The sequence below is a fragment of the Bufo bufo genome, chromosome 5, assembly GCF_905171765.1.
Source record: "Bufo bufo chromosome 5, aBufBuf1.1, whole genome shotgun sequence".
In the NCBI taxonomy this organism is placed as follows: Eukaryota; Metazoa; Chordata; class Amphibia; order Anura; family Bufonidae; genus Bufo; species Bufo bufo.
In genome coordinates, this window is record NC_053393.1 from 402,141,404 (window position 1) to 402,165,699 (window position 24,296).

At 44.7% G+C, this 24,296-nt stretch overlaps 1 protein-coding gene across 1 annotated transcript in view; it reads right to left on the reverse strand.

The window, feature by feature from the left end:
* The window catches only part of TBC1D5 (TBC1 domain family member 5), a 651,704-nt gene that overhangs the window by 518,655 nt on the left and 108,753 nt on the right, over positions 1-24,296 (reverse strand). The window contains exon 3 of the mRNA XM_040432915.1: positions 2,588-2,654. The gene's annotated coding sequence lies outside the window, so the exon portion shown is untranslated. The remainder of the gene's footprint in view (positions 1-2,587; positions 2,655-24,296) is intronic.

Below are 24,296 nucleotides of genomic sequence, written 5' to 3' on the forward strand. Positions count from 1 at the left end.
ATGAGCGCTTCCCTTATGATAAGAGGCATGGGGGATGATCATGAGAGGCATACGGGGGTTGATAAGAGGCATATGGAAGCTGATGAGAGCATGGGGGCTGATCTGAGGTCTGAATGCGGGGGTCTAATCTGAGGTATGATTGGGGGTCATTCACATTGAGGTCTGATTAGGGGTCTATCTGAGGTCTTAATTGGGTCTTATTAACATTGGGGGTCTGATTGGGGCTGTCAGCTGAGGTGTGATTAACATTGGAGGTATGATTGGTGGTCTGACCTGAGGTCTAATTAAAAAAAAAAAAATTCTTATTGTCCTCCTCTAAAACCTAGGTGCGTCTTATGGGCCGGTGAGTCTTATAGGGCGAAAAATACGGTACATAAATCGTATTGGAAATAGCAACTCCCAATAATTATCAGAAACATTTCCTTCACCTACAGGGCGATGAGGAATTTCCAAATTCCCCAAACTGGTCTACTGGTGCAAATGGCAGCTATACAAGATGTTTTTTTTAGTAGTCTACAATATAGCAAAATGCTCCTGACAATGACAACAAGCCACTGACAACCAGCTTCTAGAAGGAGGTCACACAAAAACATTATGTTGGGGAATTGCTATTTATGCCATTCTCTAATATACAATTTAAACTAGCGGAATCACACTTTAGCAACTACAGCGCTAGGACTGATACTTCCGAAGTCACAAGCATATAACCAATATAAAACGCAATATATTTCTCCAGATTCAGGCTTATTCTACGCCCACGTTGATCCAAAACTGCCAGTTATGACACACCGCCTTTGTAGCCGAGCTACTTAAAGTAGTCTGCTCATGAATCTGATAACATAATATGATACAACTTTATTTTTGCAAGCAGGTGGACCATAAAAGTTAAGCTCAAAGTGTGCCATATACAAGGCATAAAACAAATACTTTGAACATAAACCTTGGGCACTGCCTGCCTTCAATCAAACCATTGCAATTAATATGAAATTCTAAATACAGAATGCAATGCCACATAAATAGCATAACAGCCAAGTCCTGTCTAAGAAGCCATATGTTTTTTCCCATTGTTCAAAAAAAGGAGATGACTTCCCGTCACTTATGTTTCTGATTAGCAAAATGATTTATGCCACAATCACTAAAAATGCCAGCAAGTGAATGAGAAAATGCATAGTGACTGCACCAGATGTGCACAATAAACAGCAATCCCATTGTAATCTCTGGTACTTAGTTTATATGAAGGTAATGTAAAAAAAACACTCTTGGATGCGGAAAAAGTCACTTTTTTTTACATTTGACTATAAATGATATAAAATAAATAGTGTGTTTTATACTTTATGGCATGCATACATTGATAAATTAGGTACAGTTTTCTATCCTGACTTATCTACAAGACAAGCCTGGCTAAGATCATGGGGATTAATTGCTTCAGAGGTGTGAAATGCGGCTTCCCCATTCTTTTCTGCACACTCAGTGGAGAAACAATGATTAATCACTGTTTAACTATTCTCTAGAGGATCTACAAGATTGCCAAACAGGATTTATCCTCATAAATCCAAGAAATGCTGCTTTAGATTTGTCGCCTGCAACGGAAGGAACATGAATTTAAAGCCATACGTTATCAGATTAAAAAACAATGTCAATGCTTTAGTACCAATCCAGGAATACAATACTCTCTAATCTCCAATTTACAATAGGAATCAATGCCATGCAATCCCCGGTGACCCGTAGGGTGTACAAGAGGAAGCAACTCAGTCCCAGTCTACTGTATAGAGTGGATGGATTCATACATTGCTATAAAGCTGGTCATAGAAAGGGACGGCACATCAGCCACCTTCCTCAAGCGGTGCCACCTCTAATCTGGTTACAGACATACAACCACCCTGCTGCGTCCCTTTTACTTGCTTTTGGGCTGCTAGACCACCAGCATTATGTTATGCAGCTGGAGTTAGCTTTCTAACTATCCTCATGGGAAACCGGGCCGTTAAGGGATTACCTAGAAGAAGTTTCACAGACCCATCGGTAGAAAGCTATACCAGTTACATAATAGCGTGCTGGTGGTTTAGCAGCACAAAAGCAATTGACAGGTTCCCTTTTAAGGGGTTGACCAGGATTTTGATATTCATGGCCTATCCTCAGGATAGATCATCAATATCTGACTGGTGGGGTTAGAACACCCGGCACCCTGATGATCAGCTGTTTGAAGAGGGTGCAGCATTTTAATCAGCCCTGTAGCCTCCTCACAACTTCCCAAGCACAGCACCGTACATTGTATAGTGGGTGTGCTTGGTATTGTGAGGCCCATTTACTTGAATGGCTATGTCACTGGCCTAGGAATGAGTGCCGTGGTCTGAAACTGTGTGCCCAGGAGTCGGACCTTCACAATCATATACTGATGACCTATCCTGAGGATAGGTCATAAGTGTCCAAATCCCGGACAACTGCTTTAAAGGGCTGCATGAAGGACAGGAGCTTATAGCTGACTGCATCTTAGACCATCCCCATGGTCGGTGTGCTAGTTAGAAGAAAATGAAGATTAGGTTGGTGTTTAGTGTTCGAAATAAGTGCAACTTAGTGCTATACACAATACCTTGCTTTACAGGTCCCGCCTGGTGAACGGTTCACTATAACCTCTTGACACAACAGCCCCAAGGCAACTGCAATAAGAAAAACAACACAAATATTTTAAGAATTAGAACTCTCTCCCTCACTCATCATTTTTACCACCGCTGCAGTAGGTGGACACAAACATGTACAGTGAAACCTCCTTGAGAAGACCACCCACAAATTGCATTGATAAGGCTACTTTCACCTCTGCTGTTGCGGCTGCATGCTGCGGTTTGTGTCCGGCCGGGTCTCCGCTTGTCTGCTGGAATGTGTACGGATGCCTGCTAGGCCCCGTTATACCTAGTGGTCCGCATCCGGCACCTCTGGATCCGGAGAATTCCGGCAGGCTGTTCTCTGCCGAAAAAGCCTGCTGGAATGCAAACCGGAGGTGTGAAAGTAGCCCAAGTCATCTTCTAAAAGGCTGGGCCTCTCAACGAATTCAGCCTGTATGTATGAAATATTTCATAGACAATCTAGTCTAAGTAAGGAGGTGGTCTTTTGGAGAGGTTTCACTATACGCCATATACAGGAGCATCCCATGCCGCGGCCATATCATAGCTCGGTAGTATGGAACAGTTATAGGGCTGCCATAGAGGTACATGAGGCCTCTACTGTACCCTCATATGTTTATCAGAGGTTATAGATGTCATATTCCATACAAAACCATCCGAAAAATGATTGACATGCTCCACCGTACAGCATGTGCTAAGGCAATCTCCCTACCTAAGCTTGTCCTAGCCTAGATGCCATTTCTTCAGAGAATTGTCTTTATCTAATCTTTTGTCTCTTGACAAGCGTAGCCAGCCTAAGGTTGCCCATATATTTGCAGTAGCTGTGGACTGAACGCTGATTTGGCTGATGGCTTTTTCTCCTGCCTTAAAGGGGTTGGCCACCCAAAGTATCAAAAATCCAAAGTGCCCCAGACAATAGCCAAAACCATGAAGTATGTCTATCATGTGACATGTACTGGCTATAGATCAGTTTTCTGACCTGTTCACCATGACGCACCTCCCTGGAGGAGCTTCCTCAGACCGGCTGTGTGGGAGGAGCAGCTGTAAAGTGAAAGTAAAAATCCCAGCATGCACTGCAGCAAGCATGTTCAGAGGAGCAGTCTCATGACATCCCCGCCGACCTGTGTTTCCATAGAGACAAGAGCCCCTCAGATTATATGAATAACTGCTGTACAGACATAGCAATAGGAAGTAGGCCCCAGTCCCAGCAGCACACAGGAATATGATGCTAATTGTAACGGTCACGTCCACACACACACAGGGGGAAGGGTAGTGACCACTGCGCTCCACCCTCACCCCTGGCCCTGCCTACTTGCCTCACGAGTCCTGATGACAGGGGACAACTGGACGGCAGTCCCTAACTTAGGATATGTGCAGGGAAGACAGACAAGACAAAATACGGAACATGAACGGACCGGGTCAGAACCAAGAGAGCTACGCAGTACAACGGATTAAGCAAAGAATGGTCAGGAGAAGCCGGGGTCAAATACCAGGAGAGTAGCGAAGTACAAGAGGAGTCCAAAGAGAGTAGTCAGGTGGGAGCCGAGGTCACAATACCAGGATGTATGCGCAGTACAGGAGGAGCAGGCAGAGGATCGTCAGGGAACAGGATCAGGTAAATATTCAGTAGTCCAACAAATAGCCAGGAACCTAGAAATTAACAGGCAACCTGTAGCCAGCAGGCTGCCTGTATTTATAGTGGGGAGTGAGGGTCATGTGACGTGGCCAGCGTCACATGACCGACAGACCAACCAGTCGAGCACCGAGTGATCAGCTCGGCGCTCAAGGCAGACTAGGAGCAGGGAGCCACCCAGCTAGTAAAGCCGCCCTGGGAATGAGGTCAAACACAGAACCTCATTCCAAAAGCTAAGCAACAGTTCTGCGGGCAATGGGGGACCGAGTCCACCTTCGGAACCCCGTGACACTAATGTATCATACAGATGTTACTGGGGGGGGCCTGTTCATAAACTTGCTGTGGGGCCCACTCATTTCTAGCTGCACCATTGGACTAAAGCTATGAACGGAATGAATAGAGGGGGAGATTTATCATTTCCCTTGTTTCTGAAAAGGGGCGTTAAAAAGTTGCAAACTATGTGTTTGCGACTTTTTAACTGTGCCTTTAAAAAAAAAAGAGGGCGTGGCAATGGCAGGGAGGGGGCGTGAACAGTTGCCCTAACAAATTTATGTAAATTTTCTCCAGTTTTCTGACTCAAATGAAGCCAGAAATCCACAGCAGCTCTGAGCGGCATAGATTTCTGTTTAGGTGCATGGATGGCCATAGGAGGGGGCTGTTGAGCGGGGGGGGGGGCAGATCTTTGTTGCACAAGAGCTCTGATGTATACATTTGTACAAATTGATCTGCTCACATAGAGAGCAGCATCCTGTCTATCATCACACGACTAAGGCTACTTTCACACTAGCGTTAGCAGGTCTGGCAGGCTGTTCCCCTGCCGGATCCGTTCTAACGCTAGCCATCGAGTGTCGTCGGAAGTCCGCTCCGACCCCATTCACATTCACTGATGCCCAGCACGCTGCATTTTCTGTCCATCCGCCTCACAGCATGTTTGCCGTGCCGCGGCCGCATCTTTGACTTGTCCCCATTTAAATGAATGGGTCCGGAGCGGACTTCTGGCGGCACTCGTGGGCTACTGTTAACACGGATCACTGTATACAGTGTACAGGGGGTCACAGATCTTTATATGCAGTGGTGGGGGTCACAAATCACCATATACAGTGTGCAGGAAGGAGAGGGCACAAGTTTATAGATGGTGAGACCAGTGACTGCTGCTGATATCCCTGACCTCAGCCATAATGACAGCTCACAGGGGGTAAAGCTACTGAACTGTTGGTCTGGCTGTAATATCATGTCTGTGATAGAGGGGCCATAAACAGGACAGACATTGGGATTGCTCACAGTTTGTGGTCCACAGCGCTGCCCTGGCTCTGCTACATCCTTACATGTTGGCAGGATCCTATCAGTACAGGGGAAACAGAGGGGGCAGAGCTTACAATCAGATCAGCCATCACAGCTTCCCCTTAGTCTCCCTTCCTCCTGCAAAAGTTTCTTTACTTCAGCTTTTAACAAGTGTCCCTGCTAAGCCCTGCCAGCTCTGCACAGCCAGGAGTGCCAGTCACAGAAGGAAAGCACCTCTGATACAAGCAGGGTGCTTTAGGACCCAGGGAGCAGCACACTCTTTCAGGCGTGGACAAGGTAGCTCCTCCATGGCACCTGCAGGGATGGACAAACAGGCAGCTGTGACTCACAGCCTGTGAGAGAAGGACAGGAGGGGGCGTGGTGAGAGCAGGACAGAAGGGGGCGTGGTGAGAGCAGGACAGGAGGGGGCGTGGTGAGATTAGGACAGGAGGGGGCGTGGTGAGATTAGGACAGGAGGGGGTGTGGTGAGATCAGGACAGGAGGGGGCGTGGTGAGAGCAGGACAAAAGGGGGCGTGGTGAGAGCAGGACAGGAGGGGGCGTGGTGAGATCAGGACAGGAGGGGGCGTGGTGAGAGTAGGACAGGAGGGGGCGTGGTGAGAGCAGAACAGGAGGGGGCGTGGTGAGAGCAGAACAGGAGGGGGCGTGGTGAGAGCAGGACAGGAGGGGGCGTGGTGAGAGCAGGACAGGAGGGGGAGTGGTGAGAGCAGGACAGGAGGGGGAGTGGTGAGAGCAGGACAGGAGGGGGCGTGGTGAGATCAGGAGGGGGCTTGGTGAGATCAGGACTGGAGGGGGTGTGGTGAGATCAGGACTGGAGGGGATGTGGTGAGATCAGGACAGGAGGGGGCGTGGTGAGAGAAGGACAGGAGGGGGCGTGGTGAGAGCAGGACAGGATGGGAGTGGTGAGAGCAGGACAGGAGGGGGCGTGGTGAGAGCAGGACAGGAGGGGGCGTGGTGAGAGCAGGACAGGAGGGGGCGTGGTAAGAGAAGGACAGGAGGGGGCGTGGTGAGAGCAGGACAGGAGGGGGCATGGTGAGAGCAGGACAGGAGGGGGCGTGGTGAGATTAGGACAGGAGGGGGCGTGGTGAGATTAGGACAGGAGGGGGCGTGGTGAGATTAGGACAGGAGGGGGTGTGGTGAGATCAGGACAGGAGGGGGCGTGGTGAGAGCAGGACAGGAGGGGGCGTGGTGAGAGCAGGACAGGAGGGGGCGTGGTGACAGCAGGACAGGATGGGAGTGGTGAGAGCAGGACAGGAGGGGGCGTGGTGAGATCAGGACAGGAGGGGGCGTGGTGAGATCAGGACAGGAGGGGGCGTGGTGAGAGCAGGACAGGAGGGGGCGTGGTGAGAGCAGGACAGGAGGGAGCGTGGTGAGAGCAGGACAGGAGGGGGCGTGGTGAGAGCAGGACAGGAGGGGGCGTGGTGAGATCAGGACAGGAGGGGGCGTGGTGAGATCAGGACAGGAGGGGGCGTGGTGAGAGCAGGACAGGAGGGAGCGTGGTGAGAGCAGGACAGGAGGGGGCGTGGTGAGAGCAGGACAGGAGGGGGCGTGGTGAGAGCAGGACAGAGAGCAGGACTGGAGGGAGCGTGGTGAGAGCAGGACAGGAGGGGGTGTGGTGAGAGCAGGACAGGAGGGAGCATGGTGAGATCAGGACAGGAGGGGGCGTGGGCAGTGTCAGCTAGCAGTTATAAGGCTAGGTCTACACGACGACATTTGTCGGATAGGGCACAACTACACTGCAACATTTGTAGCGCAACATTTTGTTGCACCAATGTCGCGCAACAATTTTTATAATGGCAGTCTATGGTGTCGCACTGCAACAAGCAACATGCTGCGACTGCGATGCAACAGTCACAGAAAAATCCATCTTGAATGGATTTTCTGCGACATTTGCGTCGCAGCATGTTGCAGTGCGACACCATAGACTGTCATTATAAAAATTGTCGCGCGACATTAGTGCGACAAATGTTGTCGTGTAGACCTAGCCTAACCCCACACAGCTCTCAATATTCATTAATCTGCATTTTTGCCTCATTTTTTCATCTGTTTGCATGAGTGTATAAGAGCACGTTCTGTAGAATGACCTGCAGCTTTCATTGACAGAATTTTGAGTAAATAGACTTAATAAAACTTGACTGGCTTTTATTACATTTAATTGGCTGAAAAAGGTAAAAACAAAATGGTATTTGGGGCTTCTTCAAAATTTTAATAGTTCGGGCATTATGATCTTAATTTTTTTATTGTTTATGTATTTGTATTTTTGAACTGGGGACAGGGGCTGATTTTAATTTGAAATGTATTTTTTATTTGTAAAAAAAAATTTACTTCTTTTTTCTAAAGTCCTCCTGTGGGACTTGAACATGCGATCATCAGATCCCCTCTCCCATACACTGCAATGAATCACTACTGCAGTCTATGGGAGATTTGCTATGTTCCTTATCGCTGTAGATAGCCACGGAGCCTTTAGAAGGCTCAAGGCTAGCGTTGTGCTCCAGGGAAAAGGACTCTCGGATGCAGTGGTCACAATTAACCATGGCATCTGAGGGGTTAAAAGTCTGCGCTTGCCATTATTGCCAATTGCAGACATTGACTCCAGATGTCTGCTTTGTAAAACAGCAGAAACCTGGTGGCTATGGTGATCGCTCAGCTCCTGGGTGGGCGGCACGTTTAAAGACCCTACTTCCACTGACTATATATGGAGTGGTTAAAATTATTTTAAATATAATTTTGTATATTCTTGCAAATTATTTTTTCTGGCAATTAGCTAGTTATATTTAAAAAAAAAAAACATGTCCAAGAACTGTGCCAACCAATGGTTGGAAATTGGAACTTCCCACCATGGAACCAATGGCTAGTTAGAGAATTCAGATATTAACAATCAAATGAACTAAGCATACAAGCTGCATATATAGGAGAACTGCGAGAAGTACAGAAAAATCAATAGAGGAACTAGGATTACCAGAAATGACAATACATGAGACTAAAGAGGATTTTTTTTTTATCTGTGTAATAACCCTGGCTATATTGTCAGACTGGATATACTGGTAATCCAGTCTATGAAATGACCATTTAAAACTATATGAAGAAGAAGTTGCCAGCTAGGCCATTTATCAGCTTACCTGCGATTCCTATGTGCAATGGCGTGAGATGCAACTAATTTATTAGGCTACTTTCACACTCGGCAGAGTGATCCAGCAAGCAGTTCCATCGCCGGGACTGCCTGCCGGATCCGGCAATCTGCATGCAAACGGAAAGCATTTGTAGACGGAGCCATTATATATTTTTTTCACATTTTTACCGGTCTGCGCATGCGCAGACCACAAGGGCGGATCCAGCATTGTGGTATTTTGAATGCCGCATCCGGCACTAATACATTCCTATGGAAAAAAAATGCCGGCATTCAGGCAAGTGTTCAGTCTTTTGTCCGGAGATAAAACCGCAGCATGCTGCGGTATTATCTCCATCCTAATCAGTCAAAAAGACTGAACTGAAGACATCCTGATGCATCCTGAACGGATTGCTCTCCATTCAGAATGCATTAGGATAAAACTGATCAGTTCCTTTCCGGTATAGAGCCCCTAGGACGGAACTCAATGCCGGAAAATAAAAACGCTAGTGTGAAAGTACCCTAACTTATGCCAGTTTCTGGGGTGAACTATAGGAAATCCGGCCTGGCCGCAGAGGTTATGCCACTCAAGCTAAGCTATTTTTTAGAATTTTTGACCGTTTTTTTTTTTAGTTTCGTCCGTAGTATGATGAATCCCAAAAACAATCCACCATTTTCTAATTAAAAAAATTATACATAAAATATTCACATGCAGGTGATTTTATTGAAAGAGTCCTTTTAATCAGAACTTCTTTAAGATGGACCGCTTATTAGTAGAGGAAGCCCAGTTGAAAATTTTATGGGGCCTAAAAATACCAATCAGGGAACAGCTAGAACAGCTCTCATTAACTCTGACTAAACCAAGAGGACTCACATGATATCTCATAGACTCTTGTCATTTACTTTCTTGCAGATAAGCTTTTATGTCACAGTACCAATACCAAGTTCAGAGGGCTGTGAAAGGCTATGTACACCTTTGAAGTAATTTTTTTATGATTGCATTTAACTTATTTTTGGCTAAAAATCATATTTTCAATTGGCCTTTATTAAAAATATTTAGCTGTTCAGTCACAAAGAGTTAACAGTTTATCTAACTGTGATACTGGTACTTACTTTCACTTTCACTTTGTGCTGTCATCTAATTACCCTTATCCTTAAACTACTGAGAGATTATAAACACATTAAGCCACATTCTTATCAGTAAGATAAGAACTGAGCTTTAATGAGTGTTTATAATGTCAGAGAGCAGAGATAAGGAGTCCTTCAGGCTGCTACTACAGCATCTCAGCTATGTACACAAAAAGGATTTCATATTTTTAATAAAGACCAATTGAAAAAAAGATTTTTAGCTCAAAATAAGTATAATGCAATAATAAAAAAAATTGCCCCCAAAGGTGTACATAGCCTTTAAGTGGGGGGAAAGCTTACCTCCTTTTAGTACATTCCTAGATGCCCAAATCTGAAAGACTTAGGCCTCTTTCACACTTGCGTTGTTGGGATCCGGCATGCACTTCCGTTGCCGGAGGTGCCTGCCGGATCCGGAAAAACGCAAGTGTACTGAAAGCATTTGAAGACGGAACCGTCTTCCAAATGCTTTCAGTGTTACTATGGCACCCAGGACGCTATTAAGGTCCTGGTTGCCATAGTAGGAGCGGGGAGCGGGGGAGCGGTATACTTACAGTCCGTGCGGCTCCCGGGGCGCTCCAGAATGACGTCAGAGCGCCCCATGCGCATGGATGACGTGATCACATGGATCACGTGATCCATGCGCTTGGGGCGCCCTGACGTCACTCTGGAGCGCCCGGGGAGCCGCACGGACGGTAAGTACACTGCTCCCCCGCTCCCCGCTACACTTACCATGGCTGTCAGGACTTTAGCGTCCCGGCAGCCATGGTAACCACTCTGAAAAAGCTAAATGTCGGCTCCGGCAATGCGCCGAAACGACGTTTAGCTTAAGGCCGGATCCGGATCAATGCCTTCCAATGGGCATTAATTCCGGATCCGGCCTTGCGGCAAGTGTTCCGGATTTTTGGCCGGAGCAAAAAGCGCAGCATGCTGCGGTATTTTCTCCGGCCAACAAACGTTCCGTACCGGAACTGAAGACATCCTGATGCATCCTGAACGGATTACTCTCCATTCAGAATGCATTAGGATAATCCTGATCAGGATTCTTCCGGCATAGAGCCCCGACGACGGAACTCTATGCCGGAAGACAAGAACGCAGGTGTGAAAGAGCCCTAAGGGTACTTTCACACTTGCGTTTTTCTTTTCCGGCATAGAGTTGAGTCACAGGGGCTCTATACCGGAAAAGAACTGATCAGTTTTATCCCCATGCATTCTGAATGGAGAGTAATCCGTTCAGTTTGCATCAGGATGTCTTCAGTTCAGTCGTTTTGACTGATCAGGCAAAAGAGAAAACCGTAGCATGCTACGGTTTTATCTCCGGCTAAAAAAACTGAAGACTTGCCTGAATGCCGGATCCAGCATTTTTTCCCATAGGAATGTATTAGTGCCGGATCCGGCATTCAGAATACCGGAATGCCGGATCCGTCCTTCCAGTATGCGCATGCGCAGACAAAAAAAAAGGTGAAAAAATAAATGCCGGATCCGTTTTTGCCGGATGACACCGGAAAGACGGATCCGGCATTTCAATGCATTTTTTCGACTGATCAGGCATTTTTAAGACTGATCAAGATCCTGATCAGTCTTACTAATGCCATCAGTTAGCATACATTTTGCCTGATCCGGCAGGCAGTTCCGGAGACGGAACTGCTTGACGGATCTCTCAGCCGCAAGTGTGAAAGTAGCCTTAGGCACACAGACGGCTGTCCATTATCTAAGAGAGAACTAATGATGGTCTTTTTGCTGATGCACTCCTTGCTATGCTCTGCTGTGTTTTACTTATGAGAAAAGCCACATATCTGCAAATTGCCTAGAAGAGAGGTCACATAGCAAAACTGCAGTATACCGGGCAGCTGGCCATTGGCAGGAATAAGTGTACACGTAAGGGAGCAGTAGAGGACCCAGCAAGAGAGATACGGTAGCGAGGAAGTGGCCAAACCCTGGATCCTGGCCTAGAGCGTAGGAGCCATGATGAGCATGCAAAGAGTGGCAGAGGAGTGTGGGACATCAACGCTAAGGAGTGTGACACTCAGAAGTAGTGGGGGGTCAGAGAGTGGGCATGAAAGTGCCCAATAATAGTTCATGAATCAGAAAATTCAATTATTGCTTTATTAGAGCTTACACAGGGTTAGGCCTCATGCACACGACCGTTGTTTTATTCCGTGTCCGTTGTTCTGTTTTTCGTGATTTTCTGCGGACCCATTGACTTTCAATGGGTCCGTTGAAAACTCTGCTAATGCACCGTTTTTCATCCACGTCAGTCAAAAAAATATAACCTGTCCTATTTTTTTCACAGAAAACGGTTCGCGGACCCATTCAAGTCAATGGGACCGTGAAAAAACGCAGATGCACACAAGATTGTCATCCGCGTCCACGTCAGTTTTTTTCCTATCATTTGCATGGCAAACTTGACTTAGACTTTTTTTTTACTTTCCTTCGTGTCTGGTGATCCTCCAAAAATAAAGGAAGACACACTGAAACAAAAACATAAACGGATCACGGAACAACGGAACCCCATTTTGCGGAACGGAACACAACAACGGTCGTGTGCATGAGGCCTTAGACACAGGCAGACATGCAAGCTGATCCTCCAGCAGGCTGAGAAAAGCAGCTGCAGGATATTGGGACAGACCATGTCTATCCTGGATGTCAAGGCGTGAACGTGACAGTTCTACACACGTTGCTGCATCTTCATCTGACAGCCATGTCCAGGATATTGTAAATGTGGTCTAATGCAGGGCTCCAGACAAAAAAATATATCAAGGAGCCATTGGCTTCTAACCTGAAATATTTAGGAGCCAAATTTAAAATGCATATAATTACAGTATAATAAAAAAAAAAAAACACACATGTCTTACCTAGGGTTGTCACGATACCAAAATTTTGACTCGATTTTGATACCATAAAAAAGTATTGCGATACTTGACATTACGTGAAAAAAATAAAACACCAAAAAAGCATTCCACATTTTATGTAACGTCTGGACCATAATAGAACAGTCCGATCCTAATTTTTGTCGAGACAAGGTGCCAAAAAATGGCAAATTGCACTTTTTTTATTTTTATTTTTCTGTTACGGCGTTCACCGCATAGGAGATATTTTTAAATATTTTAATAGTTCGCACTTTTTTGGGTGTGGCGATATGTAATATGTATTTATTGTTTAGATATTATATATGTAAAATTGGGAAAGGGGGTGATTTAAACTTAATATTTTGTTGTTTGTTTTGTTTTTTTACTTTTTATTTAATAACTATTTCCTCCCCCTTAGGGGCTAGAACCTGGGGCCTTTTCATCCCTTGTCCTATTCCCCCTATCAGGGTGAATAGGACTCTGTGCACACAGCAGCAGGGAGCCGACTATGGCAGCCAGGGCTTCAGTAGCGTCCTGGCTGCCATGGTAACCGATCGGAGCCCCAGGCTTACACTGCTGGGGCTCAGATCAGAAGCTGCCACTGCACCACCAATGAGGAGGGGAGGGGGGGGACCCTGTGGTCACTGCCACCAATGATTATAATAGTTATAATACTGGGGGGGGGGGGGGTTGGGGGCGCACTGCGCCACCAATGATTCTACTTTATAATACTGGGGTTGGGGGGGGGGGGTGCACTGCGCCACCAATGAAAATCGTTTATGCCTGAATACAAAAGCAGGCTGCGGGTGCCGGCCATATCCCATACCCGGCCTCTATGACTGCGCGCTGCAATCCGCCGCAATTAACCCCTCAGGTAACGCACCTGACAGGTTAATAGCGGCGGATCGCAGCACGCAGTCATAGAGGCCGGGTATGGGATATGGCCGGCACCCGCAGCCTGCGTTTGTATTCAGGCATAAATGATATTCATTGGTGGCGCAGTGGCCACAGCCCCTCCCCTCCTATCAGTCCATTGGTGGCAGCGGCGGTACGGGGGGGGGGCTGCCTCCTTCTCCCCTATGCTGCTGAGAACATGGCACGCGTTGCTGTCAGTCTCGTGTGTGAAAGCGGCAGAGCAGCGGAGGGTCTAGGCGCAATCAATGATGGGCTAACAACTGCCACCCCCTAAAAGACATCCCCCCAAAAAAAGACAAGAAACAAACACAAACAATACCTTGATATATTTTCCTTTGCTGTAAAAGAGTAAAAAAAAAAAAACTTTACAGGGTACCACAAATAAGTTATAGGTAGAGGAATGAAGCCATACGTTCTGATCACATCTTTCTCCGTGATTTACAGAAAGCAGCAGCTCGTTTTAATAAAAACATCCCAAAACATAAAATTGATTGAACCAACTGCTGTGCTGGGCATATACAACAGCTGATCAAAATCATTCAAGATTTTTATTCCCGCACTATTTCTTTCCTAGGAGCATATAAAGGGCTCGTGCTCTTCCGCTAGCCTAGCAGATTGATTCATAGCGGCTCAATTGTGATATATAAGAATTAATACCGCTATAATAATGGACATTGCATTCCTTTTGAGGGCACAGATCTCCAGGATGATGCATAGGGAGTGTTTTAAGCAATGTCTAGGGCTCGGATAATAATGTTTAGCACCTAATTCTGTACTTTTATGGTAGTTTTTTTTTTTTTTTTCTTCTAACAAAACCATTGCACGCTTCCCTACACAGGATAGCAATGAGCTGGAATACGAGCATTATTATAAAACAACATATGTCAGAAGGTTTCAATAGCCTAATGCAAGGTTTCTAATGATGGTGATAGAATGTTTATGTGCTATATGAAGCAGCTATCGACACAATACACAGAAATATAAATAATCACTAAATATAACATTCCAACGACAATTCCTTTAAAGAGCAACACCATCTAAAAACGGTTACATAGCTCCAATACAGAATCACAGGAGGGGTGGAGAGATGTATGTACAGGACAAGGAACCTTCTGTCCCCTATAGAGTCCTAGCAGGACAAGGTGGTTGACAAGCAGGGCTATGAAATATTTGGGCCCCTATGTGGTCAAATGGTCAGGACTTCCTGAGTTCTTTTCCATATCTTCTTTAAAGATTCTTATACCCCATAAAATTGAATAGGAACTGAGCTGCAGTACCCAAAAACGGCCACTACACAGTGTATGGAGCTCTGTTCTTCTGCAACCCTGGCTGCCACTAGCAGCTGATCGGCACAGGCTCTGGGTGTTGGACCCCCACACATCTGATATAGATAACCTATCCTATGGATTGGTGATCAATATATGTTAGTCCTGGACAACCCCTTTAAACTTCCTCCCATAATCTGAGCATTCCATAAATCATTTATTTCCTGTTGCTTGTACAGCGCCATCATATTCCGAGGTGCTGTACAAAGGTTGCCATCGCTCACATGATAACACTATAAGGGCTCATGCACATGTACGTGTGTTGGCCGGGCCCATATTGTGTCCCGCAAACAGTGGGTCAGCAATATACAGGCCCCCGTCTTTTGTGCACCGGAAGGTGGGGTTTCTCTCCGTGCCTCCGGACCGCAAATAAATAGAACATTTTCAAGTTGAATGGGTCTGCATCTGTCTGCGGAAACAAATTGGGGTCCCCAATGCACGGAACGGCCGGCACACGTTCGTGTGCATGAGCTCGGATGGAGAATCTGCACCTTCCATGTTCATGACAGGTTTTACAGCCGTGCAGTCTTCAGTCTCAGCTAATAGACTGATGACCATAAGCTAGTGGCAGGGTGGCTAGAGGTAAGGGCAGGGTTCCATTTTCAGATTGCTTCCCCAGCAGGAGTGATTCTGTTCATAATTGAAAACTGGGGAGCTGGGTATTTGTACAAACTGCTAACATTTTATGTAAGGTATTTCATGCAGACAGTATTTTGCGTCAGTATTTATAAGCCAAAAACAAGGAGTGGGTCCAAAACACAAAGAGGCACAAGTCTTTTCATTATACGTTATTCTCCGTAGGATCCGCTCCTGGTTTTATCTTACAAATACCGATGCAAGATTCTGACAATGTTAAAGTGGCATTCGTCATACTGTGAGCTGCAGGTATAGGTCAATTGGGGGGAAAGGGGAAGATTGCAAGAGTTTTGCTTGGAGGCAGTTGTCATACATTAAAAATATCAAAACAGTGCAGTGCATGAAAAAATAAAAAGTGTTTTATATGGCTTACATCCTGAAGTCTATGTACAGTATTCAGTGAAAAGCTACTATTTTAGAATATATGAAAACAGATGCATCTGTAAAGAACAAATGACAGCCATCTCCAAAAACTTCCATCTTTCTTGATCATTTCATATTCATGGGATGGCAAATAGCCAAGAAAATAATCTCTTTTCCCAAGCCTTAACTACTGTGGCTCTTCAGCCAATCGGTGAGACAAACAATTTTACCTTTTCCAAAAACTCCAGCACTGGGGGCTTTTGTTGTAGGATTTCTCGCCTTTTATTGCTAAAGCAATTTTATTTGTGTCACGGTGAAGGACAAAGATAAGCCAACTGTTTAGATTCTTCTCCTTTATGTTGCGGCTTTGATCACTAACAATGCTGCGTGAACAGTCAACAGAAGGCTGACATTTCATAAAATATGCAGTGATAAAAACTAATACTGCAGCATCTGGGAACAATATATAAAATGCAGAAACACACCTAATAACTGATCTTAAATTACAAGTTATGAAAATCCATAAAGCCAGATTACAACTTGTGTTTTTTTTGTTTTGTTTTGTAGCCATAGTGGAAAAGTTTTCGAGGAACGTAAGGAACAAGGCATTACTACAAAACATCGCCCAATTAGGTTTTGAATTCTACACAATTTACAAGTGTTTTTTTTTTTTTTTTTCTTACGGTACATTACTTATTTCCATTACAAAAACCCAAATTAAAACTGCAGAAAATATTACGATTAAAGGACTGAGGCACAAAACTAAATATAAGTGGAATTTTTTGAACGATATCAAAAACCAGCAGCTGTGTGTCTCAGAATCGAAGAACTAGCTGCCACCTTTCCTTCAATGGTATAAAGGGTGGCTTTAGATCAGCCAGAAGGGAGACACAGGTGTTCTAACGTGAGCCAGAAACCGCAGATAAAGTAGGATGGAATATCATACAGCTGAAGATGTTAAAGGCTATGTGCACTATTACAGGAGTCTTTAAACTTATCAAATCCGCTCAAAAAAGCAACATAGCAAACAGTCATCATCCTACCATTTTGAGTATACAGCTCCTATGCAGACCTGTGTTTAATAAGGTTAAGAAGCTGCCATTTAATAGGTAGTCTGATCTGGCAGTGATTTGTTACTCCCCTATTCATGAGCATTATTTACTGTACTGTCTCCTTCACACACAATTGTTTTTCAGCATTTTTAACTGGTCAAGGACTTCCCATTGTGTGTGTGTGTGTGTGTGTGTGTGTGTGTGTGTATATATATATATATATATATATACATATATATACACACACACACATATATATATATACACACACTGCTCAAAAAAATAAAGGGAACACAAAAATAACACATCCTAGATCTGAGTTAATTAAATATTCTTCTGAAATACTTTGTTCTTTACATAGTTGAATGTGCTGACAACAAAATCACACAAAAATTAAAAAATGTAAATCAAATTTTTCAACCCATGGAGGTCTGGATTTGGAGTCACACTCAAAATTAAAGTGGAAAAACACACTACAGGCTGTGTGTGTGGCCTCCACGTGCCTGTATGACCTCCCTACAACGCCTGTGCATGCTCCTGATGAGGTGGCAGACGGTCTCCTGAGGGATCTCCTCCCAGACCTGGAGTAAAGCATCTGCCAACTCCTGGACAGTCTGTGGTGCAACGTGACGTTGGTGGATAGAGCGAGACATGATGTCCGAGATGTGCTCAATTGGATTCAGGTCTGGGGAACGGGCGGACAAGTCCATAGCATCAATGCCTTTGTCTTGCAGGAACTGCTGACACACTCCAGCCACATGAGGTCTAGCATTGTCTTGCATTAGGAGAAACCCAGGGCCAACCGCACCAGCATATGGTCTCACAAGGGGTCTGAGGATCTCATCTCGGTACCTAATGGCAGTCAGGCTACCTCTGGTGAGCACATGGAGGGCTGTGCGGCCCTCCAAAGAAATGCCACCCCACACCATTACTGACCCAATGCCAAACCGGTCATGCTGGAGGATGTTGCAGGCAGAACATTCTCCACGGCGTCTCCAGACTCTGTCACGTCTGTCACATGTGCTTAGTGTGAACCTGCTTTCATCTGTGAAGAGCACAGGGCGCCAGTGGCGAATTTGCCAATCTTGGTGTTCTCTGGCAAATGCCAAACGTCCTGCACGGTGTTGGGCTGTAAGCACAACCCCCACCTCTGGACATCGGGCCCTCATATCACCCTCATGGAGTCTGTTTCTGACCGTTTGAGCAGACACATGCACATTTGTGGCCTGCTGGAGGTCATTTTGCAGGGCTCTGGCAGTGCTCCTCCTGTTCCTCCTTGCACAAAGGCGGAGGTAGCGGTCCTGCTGCTGGGTTGTTGCCCTCCTACGGCCTCCTCCACGTCTCCTGATGTACTGGCCTGTCTCCTGGTAGCGCCTCCATGCTCTGGACACTACGCTGACAGACACAGCAAACCTTCTTGCCACAGCTCGCATTGATGTGCCATCCTGGATAAACTGCACTACCTGAGCCACTTGTGTGGGTTGTAGACTCCGTCTCATGCTACCACTAGAGTGAAAGCACCGCCAGCATTCAAAAGTGACCAAAACATCAGCCAGGAAGCATAGGAACTGAGAAGTGGTCTGTGGTTACCACCTGCAGAACCACTCCTTTATTGGGGGTGTCTTGCTAATTGCCTATAATTTCCACCTGTTGTCTATTCCATTTGCACAACAGCATGTGAAATTGATTGTCACCCAGTGTTGCTTCCTAAGTGGACAGTTTGATTTCACAGAAGTGTGATTGACTTGGAGTTACATTGTGTTGTTTAAGTGTTCCCTTTATTTTTTTGAGCAGTGTGTATATATATATATATATATATATATATATATATATATATATATAACGCAGGTTGTAGCCAGCTGCCCAATCGCTCCGGTCGCCATGCTGCTGGGAACTCTAGAGAGGGGACAGAAGCTGTTTTTACTGCTCAGATAGGCAGCACTCATTGAGAGTATAGAATACACCAGTAGCACAATCTCTATCCCATAATAGTAATAAGAAATCGAAATATATAAAAAAGGACGTATGTATGTATGTATGTATGTATGTTTCGCAATCACTCAAAAACGCAACCATCAATTTTAACGAAACTTGGTATACACATTCCTTGCTACCTGGAAAGAAATCTTGTGGGGGTCACAGCTCTCTAGGACCGTTCCTGAGATATTCCCAAAAAATGACCTGCATTAGCCAATACAACCCTGCAAGTCTTTGTCTTCATATCCCAACTGCCATACACGCGGTCACATGTCCCTTATCAGCCAATAGAAGCTTGCAGGCCCTTAGTCTCCACATACACACAGTTTTACCCCAGGTTTCCATAACAACCCAGCCATTTTTCTTCACTGCTGTAGGTCAGCTTTAGGCTAGGGATACACGACAACATGTGCCGCGCGACAATAAGTCACAAGACACATAGGGCACAACTACACTGCTACATGTGCCGCGCGACACTGATGTCGCACCAAAGTCATGCAACAATTTTTATAATGATAGTCTATGGTGTTGCATCTTGGATGGATTTTTTGCAAATGTCGTGTCACAGCAGCAGCATGTCACATGTCGCAGTGCGACACTATAGCCTATCATTATAAAAATTGTTGAGACAAAATGTCGCGCAACACATGTCATCGTGTAGCCCTAGCATTAAAGGGGCAAGGGGCTGTGGAGGTCACTGTGAAAGGGGCAGGCACTGTGGAGGTCACTGTTTAAGAGGCGTTCATTGTGGATGTTACTGTTAAGGGGGCAGGCCGCTGTGGAGGTCACTGTTAAAGGGGCCGACGCTGTGGAGGTCACTATTAAGAGGGCAGGGGCCACTATTAAAGGGGCAACTGCTGTGGAGGTCACTGTTAAGGCAGCAGGGTACTGTGAGGTCACTGTTAAGAGGGCAGGGTACTGTGGAGGCCACTGTTAAGGGGGCAGGGGCCACTATTAAAGGGGCAACTGCTGTGGAAGTCACTGTTAAGGCAGCAGGGAACTGTGGAGGTCACTGTTAAGGGGGCGGACCCCTGAGGAGGTCACTGTGAAGGGAGTGGGGTGCTGTGAAACTCACTGTTCAAGGGGCGGGCTGCTGTGAAGGTCAAAGTTAAGGGGATGGGCTGCTGTGGAGGTCCCATTTTAAAGTGGCGGAGCACTGTGGGGGGGGGGTCAGTGTTAAGGGGTGGGGGACTGTGGAGTTCACTGTTAAAGGGGTCGGGTGCTGTAGAGGTCACTGTTATGGGGGATACTGTCGATATCTTTTAATGACACACACAGACATTGAATGAAATAGATGAAATATACCTGTGGGAACCCGGGTCCTTCTGCTAGTTAAATATAAAAGAAAGACAAAAAAAAAAAAAGGCATGCATTGTAGGCAGAATTGCTGTAGCACCATCCATTAGTTATAGTGGCTCACCCATATTTTAGTTGTGCGTGTGGACACAGCTACTGTTAGAGCATGTCATATAGTGACTACTCATGCAGTTTACGAACATTGCCAGTTAGACCCAAAACGGAAATATTTTTTTAGAAGTAGAATGGGATTTAGCTTGGAGGTGCTGTCATCAAGGATGAGTTCTTATGGAGTATTTTCAAGTTTAAGATTTATTGTTGAACAGTAAATAGTAAACTAAAAAAAAAAATGCCCCATGAGAACTCCTAGAACATTAAAAATAATAATAATAATAATAATAATAATAATAATAATAATAATAATAATAAAGTCCTCCTATGGTCTTTTCTGATCTTTAAGATGTCCATTCACACGTCCGTGGTGTATTGCGGATCCACAATACTCCCGGCCGGCACCCCCCATAGAACTGCCTAATCTTGTCTGCAATTGCAGACGAGAATAGGACATGTTCTATTTTTTTGCGGAGCCATGGCCTGGAAGTTCGGAGCCGCGCTCCGGAAATGCGGATGCGGAGAGCACATAGTGTGCTCTCCGCATCCCGTTCTGCCCTATTGAGAATGAATGGGTCCACACCCATTCCCGATATTGCAGAACGGATGCGGACCCATTTGCGGACGTGTGAATGGACCCTAAACAGACCTTAAAAAAATAAAAGTGAAAAATAACCCACCCACAAAAAACAACCCTTACCCCATCAACCACTTTCGTATCGCAAAGGAAACCTGATTAGCCTAAATTAGACATATAACACATAAAAATGTATGGTAGATAATGACAAAAGCTAATATAATATCCATTTAGGATACACATTTTATTATTATAAAAAAATTGCTAAAATCTGAAATAATGTACTATTGTTTCAAAATACAAGCTTAGATACTATTTAAAAAAAGGGCATGAATTAGGTTATAAAAATAATTATAAAAGAAACCTGCACAGAAAAAAAAGAGGCAATGTCGCTAACCCAACACAAAAAAGTTAAACTATCGTGTGATAAAAACTGCCTTAGGGTACTTTCACACTAGCGTTATTCTTTTCCGGCATTGAGTTCCGTCCTGGGGGCTCAATAATGGAAAAGATCCGATCAGTTTTATCCTAATGCATTCTGAATGGAGAGCAATCCGTTCAGGATGCATCAGGATGTCTTCAGTTCAGACTGTTCAGGACGGAGATAATACCGCAGCATGCTGCGGTTTTATCTCCGTCCAAAATTCCGGAACACTTGCCTGAATGCCAGATTTTTTTTACCATTGACATGCATTAATGCCGGATCCGGCCTAGAGTGTTCCGGCAAAACGGATTCGGCATTGTGGTCTTTGCATGCTCAGATCAAAAAGAAAATTGAAAAAAATAACTGCCTGTCGGAATCCTCTGCCGCAAGTGTGAAAGCACCCTAAATGTTGTCTGGTTCTAAATGCCTAAATAGGTCCTAAAAAGGTCACACACTTGAAGAAAATATACAAAATCTCATTAATTTCAGTTGTTTTTTTTAGTGTTTTCTTTTGTAAAAATGCTTTGGTAGCTTTTATTTTTATAAAGAAATCACAACTTGAGCGGTAAGATTCGAGAATATTTAGATGAAAGGGCACTGGAACAGGGAATATTCACGGAGCTCAAAGCTTGCAGCTTCACATTCAGGAAAGTGAGAGAAAACAAAAGAAGCAATACATAAAACATAAATCAACAAGTCATATCATGTGGATATATCTAAAAATAGCCCATGATAAAATCAAACATACCGTACTTGCTGCATATTTGTACAATTAAAAATATTTGATACTCCCATGTAGGACAATTAATTGTCCTATATGGGTTAACTCCTTAAATGGGAGTCTGTCAGCAGTTTTTGTGAAGATTTTATTTTCAGGAGTAACGTGAATATGAACTTTTTTTCTGCTAAGCACTACTCCTGAAGGGTCCAGCCTCACTATGAGGTGCTCTCTACATTGAGATGCTTCACAGCCCCTTCCCCTGCTTTGAGTGACACTTGTAATGGTCTCCTGGCTGGATGATATAGCTGGCACTCAGAGCAGAGTAGAGGGGCTGTGAAGCAGTTCAATGCAGAGAATACTTCACAGCAAAGCCCCGCCTCCTTAGCACTTGCAGTACCAGGCAGAATAAAAGTTCATATTCTCACCACTCCTGATAATAAAAACTCCAACAAAAGATACATTTTTCCTGCTCTCTACAGCCCCTAACTAGTGAGGACAGCAGTTTAGCATGATCAAATTCCACATGAGTCAATTAAGTTGCTAAAACAGAAATAGGTGCAGTAAGGCCACTTTCACGTGGTCAGTATTTTGCATCAGTATTTGTAAACCAAAACCAGGACACTGAAGAGTACCAAATTTATCCATGACGCTTTTTCCCTGTAGGATCAACTTGTGGTTTGGGCTTACAAATACTGATGCAAAATACTGACAGTGTGAAAGTGACCTTAGAGTCAGGTCTATACTATATATGATATACAGTTGTGTTCAAAATAATAGCAGTCAGACATCACTGACCTAATCACTCACTGTTTTTGGTAGAAATTATATTTCTACATGGCAAATAATTTACTAGCAGGTGTAGTAGAGTAATAGAAACCCAACAGTCATGACATGCATGCTGCTGATTCTCTGTAATTCAATCACTTATTGAAAGGGGCATGTTCAAAATAATAGCAGTGTGGAGTTCAATGAGTGAGGTCATTTATTCTTTGAAAAACAGGTGCCAATTATTGTCTTTATTTAACGAAGGAAGGCAGCAAATGTTGTACATGCTGGTTACAGTGCATTTCTCTATGAAGAAGAACAGCGTACTTTGATTAAAAAGTTGATTGGAGAGGGGAAAACATCTAAAGAAGTGCAGAAAATGATAGGCTGCTCAGCTAAAATTATCGCAAATGCTTTAAAATGGCAACCAAAACCTGAAAGACATGGAAGAAAGCGAAAAACTACAATTCGAATGGATAGAAGAATAGCCAAAATGGCAAGGAATCAGCCAACAATCAGCTCCAGGAAGATCAAAGAAGGTCTAACGTTACCTGTGAATACGGTTACAATAGAAGACGCCTATGTGAAGCCAAGCTATCTGAAAGAAGCCCCCGCAAAGTCCCACTGTTGAAAAAAAAGACATGTGCTGAAGAGGTTACAATTTGCCAAAGAGCACATTGACTGGCCTAAAGAGACATTTTGTGGACTGATGAAAGTAATATTGTTCTTTTTGGGTCTAGTGGCCGGAGACAGTTTGTCAGACGACCCCCAAACACTGAATTCAAGCCACAGTACACCGTGAAGACAGAGAAGCATGGTGGCGCAAGCATCATGATATGGGGATGTTTCTCTTACTACGGTGTTGGGCCTATTTATCGCATACCAGGGATCATGGATCAGTTTGAATACATCAGAATAGTTGAAGAGGTCATGCCGCCTTATGCTGAAGAGGAAATGCCCTTGAAATGGGTGTTCCAACAAGACAACGACCCCAAACACACCAGTAAACGTGCAACATCTTGGATCCAGACCAACAAGATTGACGTTATGGAGTGGCCGGCCCAATCCCCGGATCTTAATCCAATAGAAAACTTGTGGAGTGACATCAAAAATGCAGTTTCTGAGGCAAAACCAAGAAATAGAGAAGAACTGTGGAATGTAGTCCAATCATCCTGGGCTGGAATACCTGTTCACAGGGGCCAGAAGTTGGTTGACTCCATGCAACACAGATGTACAGCAGTTCTCAGAAACAGCGGTTATACAACTAAATATTAGCTAAGTGACTCAAAGGAAAGCAAAATCTTCAAACATTGTTCAGTTTATATAGTGAATGTTTGAGTTTGTAAAGAAGAATACAAACAATGCTATTTTTTTGAACAGTCTAATATTCACTTTTCTTCAATTTATTTTTAGAGGAATAACACAAATTTGATATATTTTTCTTCATGTTTTGATTCGGAATAGAATGTGTAGTGTTCCCAATGCATTTGTTTTGAACACAACTGC